Here is a 21924-nt window from a genome sequence, read left to right on the forward strand (position 1 = left end):
GACAAATAGAACTCAGACCCATAGTGACTGGTGACGGAGTGCCCCTAGGACATCCTTAGCTAGTATTAGTACTATAGTTTTGGAAAACCACTGTGCCAGGAAAGAGTTACTAATATAACACCAGAGACATGGCTCCCTTGGAAAGACTTCACTGCAGCTACAAAAAGGCTATCCACATTATATTCAGACATTCTTCCGATGAATTATATCAACTGACATCTGGGTCTAGTCTCCTTTTTTTCTGCCTCAGATACTTCAGTTTTAATGTCTATTTTGTTTCACCATAATTCCAACTTTTTGTTTTATTGCTGCCTTGTTTTCACTTAAAGATATGCATTTATTCTCAATCAATTTCTTTTCAGAGTTAATAGTCTTGTCTCTTGTGAAGTCAATGGCCAAATGTACCAAAATCAGCTATTGAGATGAGGGACATTTATGCAGTACAGTTTGAATTTAGCACAAGAGGAATTAATGCAGGACTCTACCACCATGACTATGGTTTAGAAGACATTTTCTGATTTTGGCTAAAGCAAATAGCGAAACAGATTTTTATCCGAAGCTCTGGAATCTGGAAAGCATAATAAAAAGATAAACCACCCTTATTAAATTCCATTTCCTGTTTGAGGTTTACTGGACTTATCCTAAACCAAATTCTGCTGTCTCTCCTCAAGGCCCTATTATCCTCTTCAATGACTTCTTCCATCTAAAGAACAAAAATGCCTGAGTTCTCTCATGTTTTTACTGGTGAGGGATGAAAAGTGAATTTGCTGTCCCTTTACAGCTGACAGAGGTTTTGGCATCCGCAACAGAGAAGCCCAAGTCTTCTCTTACTCTTGCCTGTGATGTTTCCCTTGGCCTTGGTTTCTAGAGAGACACACAGGAGACACCACACCACCAGGAAAGAACAGCAAGGCATTCACCTCAGCTTAGGCGAAGGGAATGGGAGAAGCGCCACACCTGCAGAAGCAGAAATGCTCCCTTCTATGGAAAAAAGCTTTATGTATTTTCCAACTCCTCGTGGAGGACATACACAGAAAAGAAGAAAGCGATTCTCTGTTTCATGCATGACAATTGTCACATTTTTATCATCAAAATGTATATACACATAAATCAGTAATGTTGAAACTACTGCTTTACCCTGCCTCCTGGGATAAGGTGGATGAAGCTGCTACCAGTGTCACATAGACACAGATTCCAGGCCATGACTTGAAAGAAAGGCTAGCAGACATCTCTGCTGTTGCCATTTCAGGCTAAAGTCCCTTTGACACAAGTGAACACTTCATCTGAACAAGGGTCTCCACGATTAGACTCAGTGGAAAGAGTTTCTTGCCCCTGGTTCCAGCCAGAAGTAGAAAAGCCAGAGATACCTGAAAAAATTAGGAAAACTTTTATGAACTGTGATCTATCATAAACTTCTTAAACTTCATTCCACCCAACACAAGCAGGAGGCAATGAGGAGAACATACATCTGAATTTATTAGCTGATAACTTTCAACTATTAACCTTTTAAAAAATGCAGCATGATTGCAGGGTGCATCAGGTGAATTATTTCCAGAATGAAGTGGAAATGTCATGGTAGAGGGAGCTGGTAGAGCTTTCTCTGAAATAAAGTGTGTGCTGAAGTTTAGTTGCAGTATAGCTTCAGTTTATCTGAAGCTCCAAGAAAACAATTCACAGTTAGTGAACCTATTGTTCTGTAAACACCAGGAAAGAGGAAACATTATTCCATCTAAGGAGCAATCTGGAAAACAAGGAGTAGGAAAAAGAAAAAAACTAGTGGATATAAATCAGTCATACATATATTTCAAATGCCAAGTAGGAGGTCTTCAAACAACAGAGAACTGAGGCTGTGATGCATTCTTACTGCAGGAATGGAGGAATTGGAAAACCTAACATATCTCCAGATGTAACTAGCTAAGTTTTCCAAAGTGATTAAGTGAAGTGCAGCAGCAAGTAGGGGGACGTGAAGATCAGGAGTTCCTCTCCAGACGTATTTCTATGTCCCTACTCAGTTGTTTCCCTTAACCTGGCTAAATAAATTGCTCAGCTATGAGCTGTCAAGCAATAACAAACTCTCGTTTATTGACACAAAACATATCACAGCCAAAAGCACAGCAAAAAAAGTGAAAATGTCAATAAATCTGAAGCACCAAAAAGTTAAAGTTGCTGTTTAACAAGTAGTACTACATTTGCAGCAGCTCCTATCTTCACAGCACCTCGGTGTACATCTACTGAGGCAGCTAACGAACAGGAATTGGAGCGTTGCTCTTATGAGTCACTCTGTTTGTAAACCTTTACATATTTAAAAAATAAATAAATAAAATAAATAAATAAAAAGCCCCATGTGTTAAAAGTATCTCAGCCAAACATGCTATTTCTCTTAAATATACAACAAAACACAACTGTCCTCAAGGTAAATATCCTCTGTTTTATTATCTTAGGTCACTTTTCAGTGCTGCAATCATGTCATTAGGATTGCAGTTCCTGGCTTCCGAAGAAGCAACCATTTAACTATATCCTTCTGTTTTCCCAATCTATTTTGTCTGTGTCACTTTGCAGGGACAACCAGAGTTCGGTGGGTCTGAGCCTACCACTGAATCCGATGGCAGTAGGCTTAAGTCTCCTTGGTCCATGCTGTGTCCAAAGGAGACTAATTTTCTTCTCAGCATTGCAGTTTCTAACAGATGCTCAGACAGTTCGAACCTGGAGATTCATATCGGGAGATATGTAGAAAGATACAACTGGAGAGCTGTATCAGGAAAAAAAATGTTGGCAGGCTGTGCTACCCACTGATTTCCCAGCAGCATTTCTGCCGGTATCACCAGGGGATTCTGTGCTTCTGGTATTTTCTTTTGTATCCTAAAAAACATTGCAGGGGAACAGGGGAAGTGTCTTCCTTTGGCCTATAGGTGGAAAGGGGTTTGGACACTGAATCACTGCAATTGTTCTTCTGCAGGTCGTCGTAAGGCCACCGCAGTGACTCCCAGAATCAGACTGCTTCTTAGCTTTTACTCTAAGATTTTGTACCTTACTGTGCAATATCCTTGAGGATAAGAGCTCAAAAACTTGGTTTCAGCCTATTATAGTTAAAACAAGGTTAGTATGGGAATTCCAGTTGTTTTGTTTTCATAAAGTTTTGCAATATGTTACGCTCTATTTTCACTATGTCTGGAGCCAGAAAAGTTGCATCTGTCATGGGTAACTTCTGCAAAAAATATGATAGTGGAGACCAAAGAGTGACAGAAATGCTTCCACACTAAAAGGCCTCTCCCTACAATAACAGTATTCATCAATAATGGCAACAGCAAATGGCCGCAAGACCTAAGTGTCCTTAAACTACCTTTATGCCTCTCTACACAGTTTCACTGTCCCATCCTGCAGACGAGGTTGGGACCTCCCTTGTGGTAAGGTAGCTGCGGGCCAACTGTGTGCAAGCACTAGGAACGTAACCTCTCAGGTGGTCCAGGCGTGTGCAAAAGCTACACTGACAAGTGGTAAGTAACAGGCCTGTAGACCAAACCAGTGTAGCATAGCCCCAAAAGATGCTCAAAGCTACTTTTAAGCATGAGCCCTACAGCTCATGATGGGCTCACCAGCCCTAACCTACCACAGATGTGCAGACTAGAGCTCCCATAGCCCCTAAATAACCATTGTTTTATTTATTCATTTTTAGAAATAAGATTGCAGATACAAGATGATACTTCAAAACCCTAAGTTATTTTTTAGCTCTCCATTGCGTGTCTATATTTGCCATGTTTCCTGAGGTCAAATCAGTGGCAGCTTTAATTGCACTTACAAGGAATGTTGCTAAAATGGGCACAAACTCCTAAACTTAAGGTTTTTTTCATTATTTTGCAACTTTGGGAGCCTGCCAACATCGTTGCGAGATTTGGCATGCGTTTACCTGGAAAGAATGAGACTTCATATTCCATTTCAGCTTTGCAAGGTTTTCTCCAACCTACCTCCCCTCAAAAAAGAGCAAGCAGAGGAATCAGAAACACAGTCAAAGAGTAAGGCCGATCCCTTTGCCATTGGTATAGGTCAACATGGCTCAACAAGCTTCTGAGAAGCTCCCCTTGACAGCAAGAGCAGCTTCATCGCAAGTGACTACAACTTTGTGGGTAGCCAACTCTCCACTTTCCACAAATCTGGGTGCGCAGAGAATATTTTTACCTGCTCTTCCACCTAAGGCCAGCTTGCTATGTGAGAGGTTCTTCACACTTGGATGTGAAAGGATGAATTACAGAGGCCAAGTTGATAACCTTACCTGCAGCCTAGTGCCTTAAAGCCAGATCTGCATTTAAACTCCTGGTTTAGACCTTTAATACAGAAAATAATCCTCGTGGAGCTGTTACTTGGTGCTTGGAGGCCATAGATGGCTTTGTGCTGACACTCAAGCTTGCCAGACAGCTAGCAGGATTTTGTTAGAGATGTATATTAGCTATTTTGATGTGAAATATTTTAACAGCCTCAAGAAGGGATGGATGTAGCGGTTACCACCACCCATATCCCACCTGAGCCGCTGCCCGGCTGATACCTTAGCAAGTCATGCTTCTTGCTTTTGCTCCCTGCCTGGGGCTGCTTCAACAAGGATTCAACTACACCCACATAAAGCAAGTGCTTGCCTTTTGCTAGGTTAAAACAACAGCTCTGTAGAGTTGGATCCCCTCTGGAAAATCACAACATCAAAGCTGGGTTTCTCACCAGCTGGGATGGTACTTACACAGTGAAGATGCTGCATGGGAGGAGGGGGGCTCCTGCCTGCTGCAAGGCGCGAGCCCTTGCCTGGGGATGAACTGTGAGGAAAGAGATACCCACAGCGGTGCTGAGAGGCGGACACCTCTTCCAGCAGGGTGCTTTAGCTGTTGAATAAAAGCATTTTCCTGGTTAGATTCCCGGAGCTGTGCTTCTCCCATCTGCGATGTCTAACTTTCTCCATACACCCTGCAAAGACTCGCTAACTCCTATCTCAAGCTACGGTAATCTACCAGGCCTACAATTTAAGCATAGCTATGTCAAAGCCCTTTTGTGGATCTGGTCTTCCCTCTGCAGCTGCCCCACTAAAAGGATTAAGCTATTTGGGAAATGAAGTACTGTTCGCTGTGAATAAGGATGTCAGACACCAGTCCCAAAGAAGCGATGTCTCAGTATATTTTGGTTTAATGTTCTTATGTCAATGACACTGGTAGGAAATGGAAAAAGGTAAAAACTCTGTGAGGCGTGTAAAACGAGCGTGGACAAGGCAATAGGAGTGTGACAGTAGGAACTGGCTGCGTATCAGCACAGGGGCCAGCACGGCTGTCACCGGGGCTGGCAGAAAGCATTCCCTACGGACCTGAAGCGCTTCCAGCACTCCCGACCCGAAGAGTTAAATTTTGCTCTTCGCCTGAGCGGTATAAATCCGTAGCATTTTGACTGAATCCCATAAAAGTAAATCAGTGTAAGTGAGGCCAGACTGTGGCCTAGCAATCCTGCAAACCAACGCTGAGAAAAAGACGGCAATACCAGTTAGCAGCAGCTCCCACCACGCTGGTAGCAGAATAGCACAGAGTCAGCCAGGGAGCAGCTGGGTGGGAGCCAGATGGGCAATGAAAAGGGCACAGCAAGCTCCTCAAAACCTAGTTTTTTAATTGTAGGAAATTTTGCAAGACATCCCTGACATAAAGTTGAATTATTTTCATTTTTGCTCAAACAGCAAAAATGTAAATGCTGCCGTTTGCACAGAGAGGGGTTTTTCAAGTTGTTGTTGCAAGGCTGCACTTAAAAGGGGGCTGGTATTAATCATCTCTTCTTAAGGCAAGTTTAAAGGGGCATATCAACCAATTATTTGAGGCAGCTGATGGGCAGTGGTCTATTTTGCTGGCTGGTGTTTTTTTGGAGCAGGTATCAAATGGGTCCACGTGGCATGAACAGAACATAGCTCCAGATGGGAGAGCAGTTCCCATCTTTTGCAGAGTAAATCTGCTGTTTGAGACTATATTATATGACTGAAATTTTATACATATGACTTTGTTGGAGCTGGGATCCCTTCCTTTGAAAATGTGCTACAATAATAATTGCATTTACCAGTTGCCAGTCCTTCTCGCAAAACATTTTTTTGTTCGGATTGTGAAATTAATTGTCTCTAGCTAATATAATTAAAAACAAACACTTCTGATTTCAGCAGAGGGAAAGGAGAAGGGGGGGTGGGGGGGGGTGGGGGGGAGGCAAACTGCAGCCCTGATTTTCTATTGACAACAAGAAAGCTCTGCCATCCCCGAACTGTTTAATTATTGAAATGAACTGTAACAGTACACTGGATTGTTGCCGAGGTCACCGAGTAGTACTGGATGTCAAAAGGAAAGCAGCAGCTCCGAGAGCCCTCCAACGCCCCAGGCTCCGTCTAAAAACCCACACACTTTTTCTCAAGCATTCAGCCTCTGATAGGTAGCCTGATAGCACGGCCGATTTGCTAGTATTACAGAGGTCCAACGGTGCTTGCTTGTTTTAAGACGAGCCAAACTATGCTCTGGTGACCACCGTGACGCTGTGATTCCCATGCCCTATCGCATTCCTCTTTCTCAGATCCCAGGCATTTTTTTTTTTCCCCTACGTGCAGTCCAGGATGTAGACAAATGAATTCCAAGTGACCTATGTGGGGGTGGACTCTTTGGAAACAAACAACAAAAATAAGATATCTCCTGTCCTCACTTTTTCATTTGCTTGTTCCCTGGATACAGTTTATTCATGGCAATGAAATACACATTGTGTCTCTGGAGCTAGATCCAGCAGCAACATCTTTACCACCCCCTAACCTTGGCTGTTTTTTTTTATTATTATTTTTCTCTTCTTTCCTTTCTTTCCTTTTTTTCTTTTCTTTCCCTGACTTCCTACTTCAGCATTTACAAAAGAGGTCTTGTTTAGCATTATCTGCTCCTTTGGAAGTCAGTCTGCCCCTTAAAGCCTATCGTATCAAGGCTTGCTATTGATTTAAATGATGTTTTTTTCCTAGAAAAAGTTTAGGAAACTGGAAGCTTTTAAAAATGCTTGTACGAATCTTCACTGGCAGGAGGATCTGTTGTGCTAGTAATCACTGTGTTTGCAGGGAAAGGGAAAAACTTCTTTTGTAACTTTCAATGTGAAGAAAATCCTGTAGGCACAAAAACTGTTAAAAAGAAATAAAACTGCAGTTGGGAAACAGACAATAAACATTTCAGATTGCTTTATGGCACACTATTACAGGCAACTATCTTGCTTAAGTAGGCATAACATTTTTCACAGTATATATTTAAGGTTTCTTTATGGTTTGGATTAACAGCAGGAAACCATTGCTCATGAAGGGAGAGGAGAAATAATTTTCGCCAGTCCAGTGTCCTGATAGGTAGCAAAAAAATTATTTAAAAATGACCTGAGAAAGGCACTGTGTGGTCAGGCACAAGCAGCCTACCCTGACACTCACATTGTGGACTGCATGCACAACCCATGGGTGGGAAAAGCAAGAAGTGACCCTTGGGATCAGTTCTGGCCCTGCAAGGCACTGGTGTAGCTGCACTGGTTTCCAAGACTTTCGCTTTAGGGGCACCTATGGAAGAGGCAGCCCTGAGATCTGGTGCCGGCAGCGCCAAGTGCAGACGGTGCCGGGAAGATGTTGTTTCTGCTGTCAGACATCTGTGCTCTCGCGCCACCGGCGCGCTCGGAGCGTCGATGAGCCAACTGGCAGCAGCCCCTTGTTCTTGCTATCACTGTAAGCCTGCCTTGCTCACCAAAGTCACTGCCTGATTTTAAGGCCAGACATCAGACCATTTGGGGCCACCACAGCCTCTCTGTGGACTTCAGCCGTTCTCTGGAGCAGCTCTCGAGGACAGCAAGCTATGCGGTGATATCTCCTCCCAGGCTGCCAGCTCCCGCGAGCTTGAAACAATGGAACAAAGAATGATGGGAAAAGAACAGTCCACAATAATGCATCCAGCATTGTCCTGCGTCCCCTTTGGCTTCATTAAAATCAGTGACATCCTTCAGTCCTGGGTGCACCAGACTGCACAAAGCCAGCCCAACGCCACAGAACCCTGCCCAGCAAACAGCTCTCCGCACTTCTCGCCTGCCCCTGCTGACACGATCAGCTTTGCAGCTCTGGAGCCCCAGCCCTGTGTGGGGAAACCACGCTGCAGCCACCTTGTCCCTTGTCTCCTTCTCATTCCTCCTGTCCCAGGGGTTCAGCTGGGAGCACAGACCCACGCCTGCAAGCTTGCTGCTTGCAGGACATGAAGACCTGTAGATATTTCATTGTCTGAAGGAAATTAGAGCAAACTGATCTTTATCATTCCCCATAGTAAAACAACTCACCCTGTTACCCAATTTACTTTTAACTCCTTGGAAACTTACACCATTTACCCCAGATGCTCCTGCAAGTGGCCAGACACTCATGGGCATGGGGGCAACAAAACCGTCCCTGGAATACACAAAGTTTCTGCACAGACACAAGGAGCTAAACTCTTTGTAAATTATGTGCACTGAAGTAAGCGATTTAACAGCTTATTCCCTCAGGTAGCCAGTGACCACCGTCCCTGTTATTTAATTTCACAGTTAACCTTTTGAAGGCTGGTAGTCATTTTAGATTACCTTTTTTATCTTAAAAATTAGTAAGCAATTTTCATCTGGTTAATTTTTTTTTTAATTGTTAGTTTTTCCACGTATTTCCAGTGGTCATCTCATCTACTAAATTTCTTCATCCTTCTCAATGCATCACTTTGTGAGTCAGAGTAGGGCGGGCAGAGGAGGAGGAAGGGTTGCTAAGAAATTGGAAAACATTACTTAAGTAGGTAAGATTAAGTATTTGTGCTGTAGTTTACAATTATAGTAAAATAAATTTCAAAACTATTTCATGTATGAGAGCATGTACATTAGAAGAAAATATTTCTGTAATAGATAACCATCTTCTGAACACTAGAATGTTAGCAATTTGTCAGTTTTTCTTTTAATTAAAACTGTGACTATAGTTATGCTCTGTTTGATTCAGTGCCAACATTTTGGATGGGGGAAAACTGATTTCCTCTTAAATCTGTTGCATTTCTCAGGACAACTGATGAAGTGTGCCTTAACATTAAGCTCTTGAACCCATGAGGTTTGCTTGTTTCAAGATCAGTAAATCAACAGATATTAGAGTAATAGCTCTGATAAGGCTCAAGACTTCTGACACTTCTGTAAATTCTCTCTTTACCAAAACTACATCCATTTTTCCTCTCAGACAACCTGTTTTAATTCATTGCATCATTACCAAATTGGTCCACTGTAAAATGAATTAAAATTATGCTAGTTAGAAGTATCATTCTAATTATTTTTCTCAATGCAACCCATGAAACATTTAAAGAGTCTAAACTTTTTGTCTTTTAAACAGCACAAAAATCTGCCTGGTCTTCCTCCACATCATTTTTTTAAGTCATTGTTATTTTCAGTCTTCCTTTGGGAGAATACGTAAACTTGCATGAATTAAGGATATGTCTCCAAAAGTAGTAAGTATTAACCAGGGAAGGGCTCCAGTGACATCTTACCAGGGCAAGTACAAGTGGCTTTGACCCTCCCTCAATTATTCAGTCCCTCAAAATACACTGTAAGAAAAGTGCTAATTCAAAGAACTGATACACAATTTGAAGTCAGCATCCACCAAAAAGCATCTGCTGGGTTATGGTTCATGCACCACAGGATGCTCAGGTGATCTGTTCTCACCCCTTGCCATCAGCTTAGTCTGGGGTGGGTAGGCACACAATACCCACGTGTTACAGAACTGGCCTCAAAATCTGACTAACCCACACAAAATACAAGTGGATTTACACAGTGTGGTAAAAAAAATAAAATCTCAAAAAACTTTAGATAGAAGATCATTTGTTAGGGGAGTGATTGTCATTGGTTTTTAAGAGTGTCTCCAGTTCAGCGTGTTTGCCAGTTAATATTCAGCAGAAACCACTGTGGAAAGTCTGATTGAATTAGGATCCCCAGCCCTCATGCCCAACTGAAGAAGTTCATTCCACCCCAGTATCAAAAGAAAAAGGAGCTCAAACTGGGGCTTGGTCTGGGGAGGACCAGGAAAAGCTTATTTCAGCAGTTGCCAGGGATGAGTCCCTTTGCTCAATGGCTGAGGAGCAGGACGTGCTGTGCAGGCAGCTGCAGCGCTAGGACCAGCTTGGGTGCTCTCAGCCTAGGTGCTGAAGCAAAAGCCAACCTGTACCTTGTGCATAAAGGTGAATGCATGAATAATTTTTTGCTGTAAAGAAGGGGACCGTGGGATACAATATATATTAGGTATTACAGTCTGCGTCCCCATGCATTCATGTCCTCTGTTCCCCTACCACTGAGAAGCTGAGTTAAGCCACACAGAGAGTGGAAATAATCACTACATTTCTTAAAAGCACTCATAAGTTACCATATTAGCTCCAAGCTTTAGTTCCTTCTACCTTGCTGATTTTAATAAATACTCAGGGAACTCAATAAAATTAAAACATCGATGAACAAAACAGATCTGTATGAAATTTTCCCTAGGGATTAGGAATGGAAGGGAAGCACATCTGGTACAGGAGAGTCATGTTGCTTAGTATGCTATACTTCCCCACTGATAGGGGAGTACAACAATAATCTTATTTATCTGTAATGTACCTGAATGCTTCCTGGATCAAAGCCGGGGAGATGCAAAGGAAAAGACTGAAAAGTGAGAAACTCCACTCAAAAAAAGATAGTAACTTTCAAACGAATAATGTAATCACCATGGTAGTGAAAAAGAGCTTGCGCTTGCTTCCCTGGGAATTACCTCAAGACAAACATGGTGAGAATTACTTTGGAGAGTATGCGAGGAAAAGCACACCATGAGAAAGAGGAGCAGATGCATCTTTAGAGTTCCGTATTCCTCATGCCTCTAACTTCACATGCCCTTTACACAATCTTCTACTAATTTTTCTACACTGATAATCTATAGAACCTAATTACACAAAGTTTTTTTAAAAAATATCTTCTATAAAAATCATAATGCCTGATATCTGAGTCACAAGCACAGTTAATGTAATCTAACACATATTGCGGGAACCTACTGCACACAGATATTACCAATTAGCACATGATTTTAACAATCAACATTCATGCAATTAATAGAACACTTCATATTCCTTCTAATTTTGAGCTCTGCATGAGCATATGTTATCATGACGGAATGTGGGATCATTTATTTATACTGGAAGCAAGGCTCCACATAGAAAGCCTAGATGCTGAAAGTTAGCCTGAAAGTGAAAAGGCTCAGTTTTGTATTGAGAAAAGAGTATTTTTAGTCTGATTTCTAAAAGTTGAGCTGTGTCCTTACCTTCTTGTTGATCCGTGCTGTTAGTGAACTTCTGGAGAGGAAACTGCCCTGATTACAGCTGGGGAACACAACTATCAATTAATCAACAAGCGGGTAAACATTTTCTCTAGAATTAGAAACTGCAACATAATCAAGACTCATGAAAAAGAAATAATCATAGTCTTGCTTAAATATATATATATTATTATTATTATTTATTTACATTCAGAGACAACAGTAGCTGAGCACCTTGTTTTCCTTAACATGTTTATTATTATACTCCATTTTGAGGAGAGAAGAATTATTATTCTTGTAGGACAGATGAAGAGCTAAGGTATAGAGAGATTCAGCCCAGATCCCCACAGTATTTACATTGAATTCCATAGGATTTAGGCATTTAATACCTTTAGGATCCAGTCCTGTCTTTTTTCACTGCAGCAGAAGCAGCCAGGAGCTGCACGCCTGTTTCCCAGGGCCCCAGTGCGAAGCCTACCTTCCTTGTCTCTCTCCTTGCTCTCCAGTGCTAACATAAGTCAAAAGCAATAAAAACTTACTTTAATTACTGAAGTCATAGATGTGTTACTAGCTCACTGAGGAGATGAGGTGCTTACTAAGAGGGTGGTTTTTGCACGTAGACTGCAAGGAATCACACTGCACTGCTGCAGTAGCTGGAACTGCTATATTCCCCATCTATCGCCATGAAGAATAATGTCAAAACACAGGGGTCGTGCAAGCCTTTGCTCCAGAACATCCTCACATCTTCAGCTGCCTTGTTACAGAGATGTCCCACGCGTGTCTCCAATGACTGAAGACATTCCAGCAGGCCTTCACAGCTAAGCACACCCTCCAGTGACTCCTGCAAGCTTGAGTACAAAGGTGTGCCGTGCCAGCGCCCCACCGTGCTGACCCTCCCTGTGGTTTAGGAAGCTACCTCCTCTAATCCTGCTCTCAATCAATTCTAGAGAACACAACAAGAGTCGCAGCTGGCAGGGAGTCCTCTTCCACTTGCAAAGTGGCAGCAGAGACGGTGCGAGATGGGGCATCTGGTGGCAGGAGCAGCCTCTGTCCTTCAAGCCGCACGGTGGCTGTCTGTTCCACTCCTTCCCAGTGGGTTAGCAACAGCCATAGGTGTCCTTGGGCTTGTGCTTCAGGAACTGCTCTAAGCCCCTCCGTCAAGAGGCCATTGATGCAGGGAATTCTCCTTCAGCAGCAGGGACCGAAGCAGCTGCAAGAGCTGCAGATGTAGGCTCTAAATCATTGTGTCTTTTCCTCTTTTAGGACAAGCTCCTGAGAGAATTTGGTTTACCACACATCTGACGTGTATTTATGTGTTGCAGAACAGGAGTAAAGTAATGATTCTCTGGGTATAACTGTATTTCTGAAAAACATCAGAGAAGTATTTATGTCCCCCGTTGCTGCAACCCCTCTCGAGGAAGCCTTCATGAAGCATCACCTATTGGGTTGCTGCTGTTTCAAACAAGAATAGTTTATAACAGTCTATAGATGACTAAAGAAAAGAGAGATTTCACCTGTGAAATCTCATACTTATCTCATGGTATGAACCTCTCATACTTATCTCAAGGGCTCTTCAACCAAATTCTGGTAAGCATGGTAGTAAACATTCTCCGACAGTCAGTGTCCAATGGTGTAACTTGTACAGTTCGAAATAAGTATGTGGTGAAGTCAGTCCAGATTTCCATGATGACCAGGGGAGATGCACAGCTCTAGAGAAATAAGAGGAAGAAAGAAAGATCTCAAATTCAGTTTGCTTGAGTAACTACAGCCATGATAATAGAGCAGCATCAGTGTCACTCGCAGGGAGGTAAACTAGGCGTAATTTTTTTCACAGTGACTATGTACATTAGGAATGACCTTCCTGTCACACACACACAAAAAAAAAATCAAGATATACTTTCTTCTGTCAATATCAATAGCAAATACATATTTTTCTTAACCATTATTTTTACTAAAGGCTTTACTGCACAAAGAATCCAGGGGGAACAGAAAATTGTATAATTGTGCAGGTTGGGGAATTCTCTAAAAATACATAACCATGGCACCCTTGTCATTACCAATCAAATAATCTTGATAAAAAGTAAAGTAATTAGCCTTTGAGAAGAGCATAAAGCTAATTAAAAATGACAACTTAGTCATCTCAACAAACAACCGCACAGAACCAGTCAGTAGTTCTAACTATAGCACAATGCGATAACCTGACCTGCCAGAATGGCTTGCCTTCAAGCCCGTTTAAAGAAGCCACAGTTCATGAGAGTGAAACCTTGATAACCTTTTCTTTTATTTCAAAAGTTCAATTTCCTTCATCTACCATCCAATATTTCCATTTGCTTTCTCTGTTTCATCTTCCTTTACCAAGATTTTGCCCACCTATCAGTGACTTTTACAAATGAAATGATGGAAACTCCTGTAGTCTGCTAAAAGGGGACTATAAAATGTGAAGTATGAACATACATGTTGTCGAAAAGATTTACAAGTTGCAAATAATGAGTTCAGTCTCATAAAAAAAGTTGCTTGTTCAGAATCTGTATATAATAACCAGAAACGAAAAGACACCACCGGTCTCTCATTTATATAGCAATCTGAGGGTCTGTCCTCTCATACATGTTAATGGCAAAGTTTTAAATAATTTCTATGGGAACAAAAGTGAATTTTTCTTTGTTTCTTGCCATCAAAAACTCCTTGAAATTCAGAAAATTTTCACAACTACCAACACCTTCCTCAGCAGGTATATATACTCAGGTTGCAGATACTGAAGGAAGCAAATCACTCTCTTTTCAAATCACAAGACTCTACTAAATATTTCCTAACACAAATATATATATGTATTATATATATAATTACACCCACAAGTTACAGCCAGGAGTCCATGGTACTATATTCCTTAAAGCTGAGAGCCCATTTGCTTTAAGAATTAAAATGTCCTAATCTAAGCGGCATGCACACAACTTACTCTCCATGAAGCTTTGATGCAACTCCTGAGCCCATACTGACAGGCTTAGATTTAAAAAGGATGAATTGGTACTGTCATGGGCCAAGCCCAAACATTGGTATCTTAAACAGATCCAGCTGAGTGATGCTGACACTTAATCATGCTGATATACCTTCTTCAAGCCCACAGAGAAATACAAGTTTGATCCTCGGAATAGGGATTGACTGGAATAGGAAAAGAGGTAGAAGAGATTATGATTAGGTTTTGCCCAGCCCGTGCTAATCTTTGACTATAGTTTTGGTTCCTTCTTGCTAGGAAAGAACAGAATAATGATTTAGAGAAGCCCTTAGGCTGCTGAAACACAATGCATAGGAAGCAACCTGCAAAACAGAATGATTGCAACTCAATGCAAGAAAGTGAGAACTTAAGCTCCTTTGACTTACAGTATATATGAATACATGACTTGGTAAAATGGTTACAGATGTGTATCTAAACCAAATGAAAAGACCTTGCAGCCATGGAGAAATTATGTATCTGCTTGTGCTGCACTACTTCCACTCTTAGGAAAGCTTGGAGCAGAAATAAAATGTTTGCTTATATTTTGAACAAACGTTGAACGAAACAAAATTCTGAGCAACCGTGAACTAGATAAAGACCTTGATCCTGCTCTGTAATGCATGGTAAGGCACAGTTCACGAAGGCCAGCTCTGGCTTAGGAAAGCAAGTCTCCCTAAGCTTTCTCTGCAGTCGGTGTAGACAGGGATCATCCATCCCCAGCTATTGTAAACAGGCGTCGTTCCATTCCAAGCCAGGGAAGCAGACCAACACATACAGGCTGAATATCTTAGGCTGTGATCCCAAATCTACAGACCTGCACCTCTTAATAATTCTTCATATGCTAAATGTAATAAAAGTTGACAACTTCTCTGAGCTTCAGTTTGCAAGCTTTTCACTGAAAACATTTTCAGTGTCACATAGTCCTCCAGCTGAATTCTGTATCACAAATTTGGTGCAATTTTGGGTGATGCCAGGGTGCTTTTTCAATTCTTTAAAGTATTTGCACAAATGTATTTGTAAAGTTCCATGTCTCTTTTAAAAGAAGCTTTCTCTAAAAAAGTTTTTAAAGGTCTTCAAGGAAACACAATCCCTCTTCATAGCAGGTGTTTTGCTCCACTCTTTGGTGTTACAGGACATCAGGGAAGATAAGAGAAGTGTTGCTTTTCTCTTCCTTTTTTGCTTTCCCTGAGCAAAAATTAATTTTTTACGGGGATGAGGTAGTAATCTACAACACCTGCAAAGACAAAGTATCTACTTGATCTTTTGACATGTCATTACTTTATGTAAGGAAGGTGGAGACAAAAATGAGATATCTGTCTAGTAAGGAAAGAAGAAAAGCGCAAAATCTCCACTTGCTCTTGTACCTCTCATCAGACCTACAGGCTCTTAAACTTAATTCCAAGTTTAACCTGGACAAAGACATGGAAAAAATGCACTGTAGGGAGCTGGACTGCATTGGCAGTGGAGTGGATTCAATGACTTAATAGTTCTTTTTCCAGCTCTGATTTCTTTGATACTATTTATAAAAAGGAAACAAAAATGATGGGCCACTCCAAACAAATTGTTACCATAAACCAATAACGAACATCAAAAGTGACAAATGCCCCTTTAAGACTTGCATGGCTCATGGAGCCAGGGAGAAGACTAATAATGTACCTCTCTGAAGGTCCTGGACTATGTTTATTTCCCGCATTTATTTAAAAGAAAATCAAAATACTTTTAAGCAAGTCGGCTGGTTCCAAATTTAAGAACAATTGAACAAAGAGGAATCTGCTAATTCCAGATGGAGTGCATATAGTCCCCTGGCACTTGTTACTTACCAAATGTTTCAGAAAGCAAACACATGACCTAAAAGATTTTGTGAGTGTGGGGTCCTCAAAAAGTTTTTAACAAGTCATGTATTTCTAACCGTATTTACTTTACCCACACACAAAACCCCACTTCGTTTTCCCTTTTTTTTTTTTTTTTTTTTTTCCTAAAACAGACAATACTCCCTTTGAAGACTATTTACGTACAACTCAGTTACCCCATAAGGCAAGAGGCTCTAAAGGTGTCTCCTCTGAAAGGCTTCAGCTGCAGAGCATCTGTTCCCCATGCAAGGGCCACCTTCCCCAGCACTGTGGCTGGCGCAGGTGTTTTGCTAATGTGGGATCCTCCTGTCCAGAGGTGCAGGAACGGGCACCCACAGATGGTTTCTCATCTCAAAGATGCAACATACTTTTCTGGTTTTTGGTTTGGGTTTTTTTGGTTTGTTTTGTTTTGTTTTTAATCTGGTCCTTTGCACATACCTAAGCTGTTCACCAGCATCCTCTACATGGGTGCCAAGCCACCCTCAAAACACACCTCTAGGCAAATTAATAGAGCGTCGCTGGTATGCATTCTGTATTCATTACTGAGATTTTGTATTCATTTCACAAGAAAATGAGGGTGGTTAATACAATTAAGAATGTTTTTAGCAAGTATTATATTCCATTTTTATAATTGTGTCCTCCCCAAATTAAATATTTTGAGGGAAGAGTAAAGTAGAAAATTTGAATTTTGAGGCAGTTTGGTGAAAGTTAGCCGTTTGGCAGTTGCTCTCCAACCCAAAGAGCACAGAACCTTACAGAACTGGCGGTGCCATTAGGTCCTGCGCCCATCCCAAGCTGCCGTAGCTGGTGCACAGCAGAACGTGTAGGTCCATGTAGGCAACAAGCCTGACCCATATGGGAGCTGCTTTGGGAGATCTTTGCTAAACCCCTTCGCTGTGAGAAGGTGGGAAGGTTTCATTTCTATTCCACTGCACAAACAGAAATACCCCAGGGACAATTTTCATAACACAGACCACAAAAACTTCAAGACTTCTGCTGCTGGTTCTCTTCTGCTGGTTGGACAAACCCAGTCCTGCAAAAGCGGCAGAACCAAGGAGAGCAGGCTACAGAAAAAATGTTTAATAAACAACAGGCTTAATTATGAACTTGGAATTTTTTTTCTATTATTACTTTCAACATTGTTCTAATAACATGTCTTTTCATAAAAGGCAAAACGCTTACCCTGTTCTCAAAGGGGGAAAAAAAATACGTTAAAGACAGTGAGTTGTGACTAAAAGAGACCAAAAAGAGAAAGCACTTATGATAATATAAACAGGTCAGGTAAGTACAATTTAGCCTTGAGTTTTACATGAGAGATATCTCTTCCCTTTAATATTTTTTTTCCTCTAATTCTGTCCCTTATTTTAAAAGCCTTACTTTCAGTTATGCTGCAATCCTTTCCTTTGGACTTCTGTGGATGTCATTTTTCCATAGCCACAGACTCAGACCAGAAAGAAACTGAGGGCAAATGTTATTTTTTCAATTCAAGTATCTACAAAGGGAAATTTATCTGCTGACAAAGACATACACCCATTCTCCTTCTCCTGCAACTCTCTTCTGTGTGCAGTGTGATAGTCCCCAAAGTTTTACTGCTGCCGGCATTTCTCTGCAAATCCTTAAGCTGCACCAGCAAACTCCACTGAATGTGTTACTTCACATTTTTAACTGAAATGCTTTTTGTTTTTATTTTAATGAATCCCCTAACTCCAAGGTTAATTAAACTCATGTTTTTTTAATTAATTACCAACAAATGCAAATAAGGCAAACTACACAAACATGCATTCACTGTTCACTGATAGATATATGGAGTTGTTTTTTTTTAATCCTGAAGTGTCAGGATTTTAAAATCTCAAAGTCTTGAGGGTTACAACCCAAAAATTATTTTCACTTGGGGCTTTATGAGAATATCTTACTAGTGTATGACAGGGAGCTTAATTGCTTAAAGGAACAGAAAGCGCACTGCAGGTTCTTAAGCTTTACCCAAGTTATTCTTGCTAAACAGTAAAACTCAGCAGAATTAGGTCTCTACATACATTATTAGAAGAGGAAAGAAGAACACAATAATTTCTCCATCATAATTATGTTTAACTGCCCTAACAGCTGACAAATACTGACTCATTAAGTGCTCTTTCTGATTATTTAAGTTCAACTACAACAGAAATCCTCAAAGGAAGAAACAGGAGTTCAAGCAACAAACTCCAAATCCATAAACTCCAAGAAGGCCAAATTTAAGAGATGTAATACACTCATGTTTAAAACTTGAAACCGTCTCCTGGTACTTGCAAGTAGTGACTATTGCTAGTGCCTGAGGACAATACACGGCCGAATTGACTTCTTTACTATATAAGCGTTACTATTTTCAGGAGAAAATATTTCAAAATCTCATGAAATATTTCTCTGAGGAGTTGCTCAAAATTCTCTTAGCCACTCTGATGACTTTTTCAACTTAAAGCACTGCAAAAAGCAGCCTGTCCCGAATACGTGGAATTATTGAAATCATTAAAGCAGGAGGCCAGAAATATTTATTTCTGTTCTCTTCCTAGGGCTGACATGGATGAATTTGGCTACGACCAAACATCTAGTTCAGCTCACTCTCACAGTCCCAGAATGACTTGAATCCACACACAGAGGTCTCGAGCTTGCTTAAAGCCTAAACCCGGTGCTTGAGCTCTGGCCCTCCTGGATCGCTGCCCAGAGCTCAGCCCCACGTCCTGGCCCTCTGCACCATGGACACAAAGCAAAGCCAGCACTGGAGTGCTCAGCAAGACAGTCCCCGGACGCTGTATTTTCCCCTCAAGTAGCAGGTAAGAGTTGCTTTTCCTACATGGCAAAAGGATTTCTTACGTGCAGCAGAACGACACACCGATGGAAAACACATTCTGGAAGTGTTGCAAGCCTTTGTGTTTCCACTTGCTTTTATAACTACATTTAGATTACTTTTTGCGACATACTGGATATGTTTAGGTACATATGCACACACATATACCTCTAAGTACATATATATAGTACCTCTTCTACTTCCCCTTCCCCCAAAATATCAGGCAAATTTCTCCACCTCTTACCATGGGCTGGAAGGAGCAGGTCAAAGGGCTGGCACTAAAGTCCCTTTTCCTCCACAAGGGGTTTGCTGCCCCATAAGATGCAAGATGTGATTGCACAAGTCTGTGGTGCTTCTTTCCCCACCAAGAGGGGAAATAAATAACTTAGAAGGGAAATTAATAGCTTAGAGACCTGCCTATGCAGATAACTTTTGGGCTAGTGGGATTTTTTCCAGCTCTCTGTCCCTCCATATCCCCAGATGAAAAATGGGAATAAGTCACCCTTAACAATCTTATGCAAAAATTTAATTATGTTTAGCTTATCTAATTGATATATTTTGAAGAGGCTGGCTAAAAGATGTCATATGTGCAAAGTTATTTGTTGTGTTTAAAGATATTTGTGCTCCCATCCTTGGGAAAATTCTTCACGTTCCCTGTCCTGCTGCACTTAGAAATGATCCTATCTTGATTGCTTTCCAGTTACCCAGCATCAAAAATAATCAGGAATAGGAAAGATAAAGTGCAAAAGTGTTCTGTGGAAGGCTGCAATTCCAGTGACTCCTCCTTGCCCTGCTTGTCTAGCCTCAACATATGTAATTCTTAGGGGGAGAACAAAAAAAGCAAACAAAAAAGCAGCCAAAAAACCCAAACAAACAAAACCAACCAAATAAAAAAAAATAGCAGAGCAGTGTCCACTCATCTCCTGAGCAGTTCCTGCAGTACGATAATCTGTAGGCAGCCATGTAAGATTTATCATCAGAATTTCACAGCTTAAGAAAGTCCTTAAAATATCCCACGTCCCCCAGCCAACTCCTTAAAAAACGAGGAAACCAAGATATTCCCTCCTTTGATTTTTCACAACTTCCTTTCAGCCCGTACGTCGGGAGCGGCGAGGAGGATGCCTGCACGCCGCGCTTCCTTGCACTGGGCACCCGGAGGTGCACGGGAACCTGGGCTCCCACCCAGCCGGCCCCTGTCAGAACGAGCTTCGGCAAGAAGGGGTTTTCCTTGCTTAAGAAATATTGCAAACAGAAGATTCCCATGTTTGAAAGGTCAGAGGAAAAAAATATAATGCACTCATGAAGAGACAACCTCATTAATCCTGTTGTTCTTGGCCCAGTCAATAGAAGAAACATAAATGCTGTCAACACTGTGCTGCTAGATAAAGGATAAAAAGTGGGAATGAAATGTTTTACTGCAAGGACTGTTCTTATGGTTTGAGAATATTTCTGGAAATAACCTGAGCTGAGAAAATGTACCCTAGGAGGAATACATGCTGTGGGAAACTGTGTGGAAGATAAAGTTTGGTCAGCGACCTTCTCACTATCCTCTAATCGCACAGCGTACACTGCTCCAAAGAGAAAAAAAAAAAAAAAAAAAAAGAAAAAAGAAAAAGGGATACTGTGCAGCCAAGACACTTTACCTTCCCCACATTACACGAACTGAAGTGGAAAACACGAGTATCATAAATCTCTGTTTCATGCTTTCAGATACTGTAGTGAAATAAGAATCTACTGTAACTCGCAGGAAAAAATACCCCGTGACTTTTGGTTTAGGGCACTTCAACAGCACAAAATGCAATACACCTTCAGTGATCGTAAAAACAAATGACTGGAAGTTGCTAAAAGGGGAACATGCCTTTTCGTCTGTGCAACATCAGAAATAGAGAAAGATCGTCACATTTCTCACCAAAAGCAGGAATGACAGAGAGGAGGAGGACACAAGGCTACCTCTCCGGTGCAGGCAGTTCCCAGGGGTGATACATTGCAGAGAAGCCCAGTTTAAACACTTGCACGTTAATGTACCAGCAGCACTCAGATACTGTATCTGTGCAGGCAGAATGAGTAAATATTAGCATATGTGGTTACTACCGGGAAGATTAAGGAGTCATCAAATATGGATGTCCCTAGTGCTCCTCACACAGCGAGGGTATTGGAAAACTCCCACCTTTAGATATTGGCGAGGAGTATCACTTTTTTCCTTATTTTCTTTTTTTTATTATTTATTTATTTTTCCTTTAAAAAACAGAATTACTGTAATTACTGTCAAAGGTAGTTATGTGAGGACTGGTGTGGCATGCACACAAATGCCAGAGCTTTTTCAGCTTCTGTAGCATAAATCTCAGAAATACAGCACGATCTTCCTGAAATGGCATTACTGGGGTAATGCCACAGCATAGAAGTTGGGTAAATATTTTCCTTGTGCTCATCAGTTACTGGCTGTTGACAAATACACTACCTAGAGTGGTAACGCAGGGTAATGATATCATTACTGGGGGATAAACAACACAGCTGCAGCACATGCCTATAGCTCTTGCAGATTCAAGGGCTGGGAGTGAATTATTTGTGGATCCCAGATCTTCCAAATATTTCACCAGTCATTGCAGAAATAATTGCAAAAGTGATTGGTGAGCTAATTCAGACAAAATACAGGCTAGCCTGAACTGCTCAAATTAGAGATGACCCTTTTTTTGAACAGGGTTTAGGAATAAATGGAACGGACTAGATAGAACAAGGGTTCTTTCCCTCATCTCTGCTTGCTGGTTTCAAATCGGACATGGAACAGAAAGGCTGCAATAAGCCATTCTCTTCTTTTCCTTCCATCCATCTGGAAACAAGAACTACCAGAAGTCTGACAAGAAAGCCTGATCTCCAGCCAGATTTCTAGAAATGCTAATACGAGTTCCTTATTCAAAAAGCACCTTTAAAACTTCTTAACTATCAGGAAGAGAAC

The 21924-nt window shown here is 41.3% G+C and overlaps 1 protein-coding gene across 1 annotated transcript in view; it reads right to left on the minus strand.

The window, feature by feature from the left end:
• Nucleotides 1-11531: 11531 nt before the first annotated feature.
• LOC119152353 overlaps nucleotides 11532-21924 on the minus strand; it is a 66787-nt gene continuing 56394 nt past the window's right edge. Inside the window, exon 10 of the mRNA XM_037397520.1 lies at nucleotides 11532-13023. The gene's annotated coding sequence lies outside the window, so the exon portion shown is untranslated. The remainder of the gene's footprint in view (nucleotides 13024-21924) is intronic.

This window comes from Falco rusticolus, chromosome 8, assembly GCF_015220075.1.
Source record: "Falco rusticolus isolate bFalRus1 chromosome 8, bFalRus1.pri, whole genome shotgun sequence".
Lineage (NCBI taxonomy): Eukaryota > Metazoa > Chordata > Aves > Falconiformes > Falconidae > Falco > Falco rusticolus.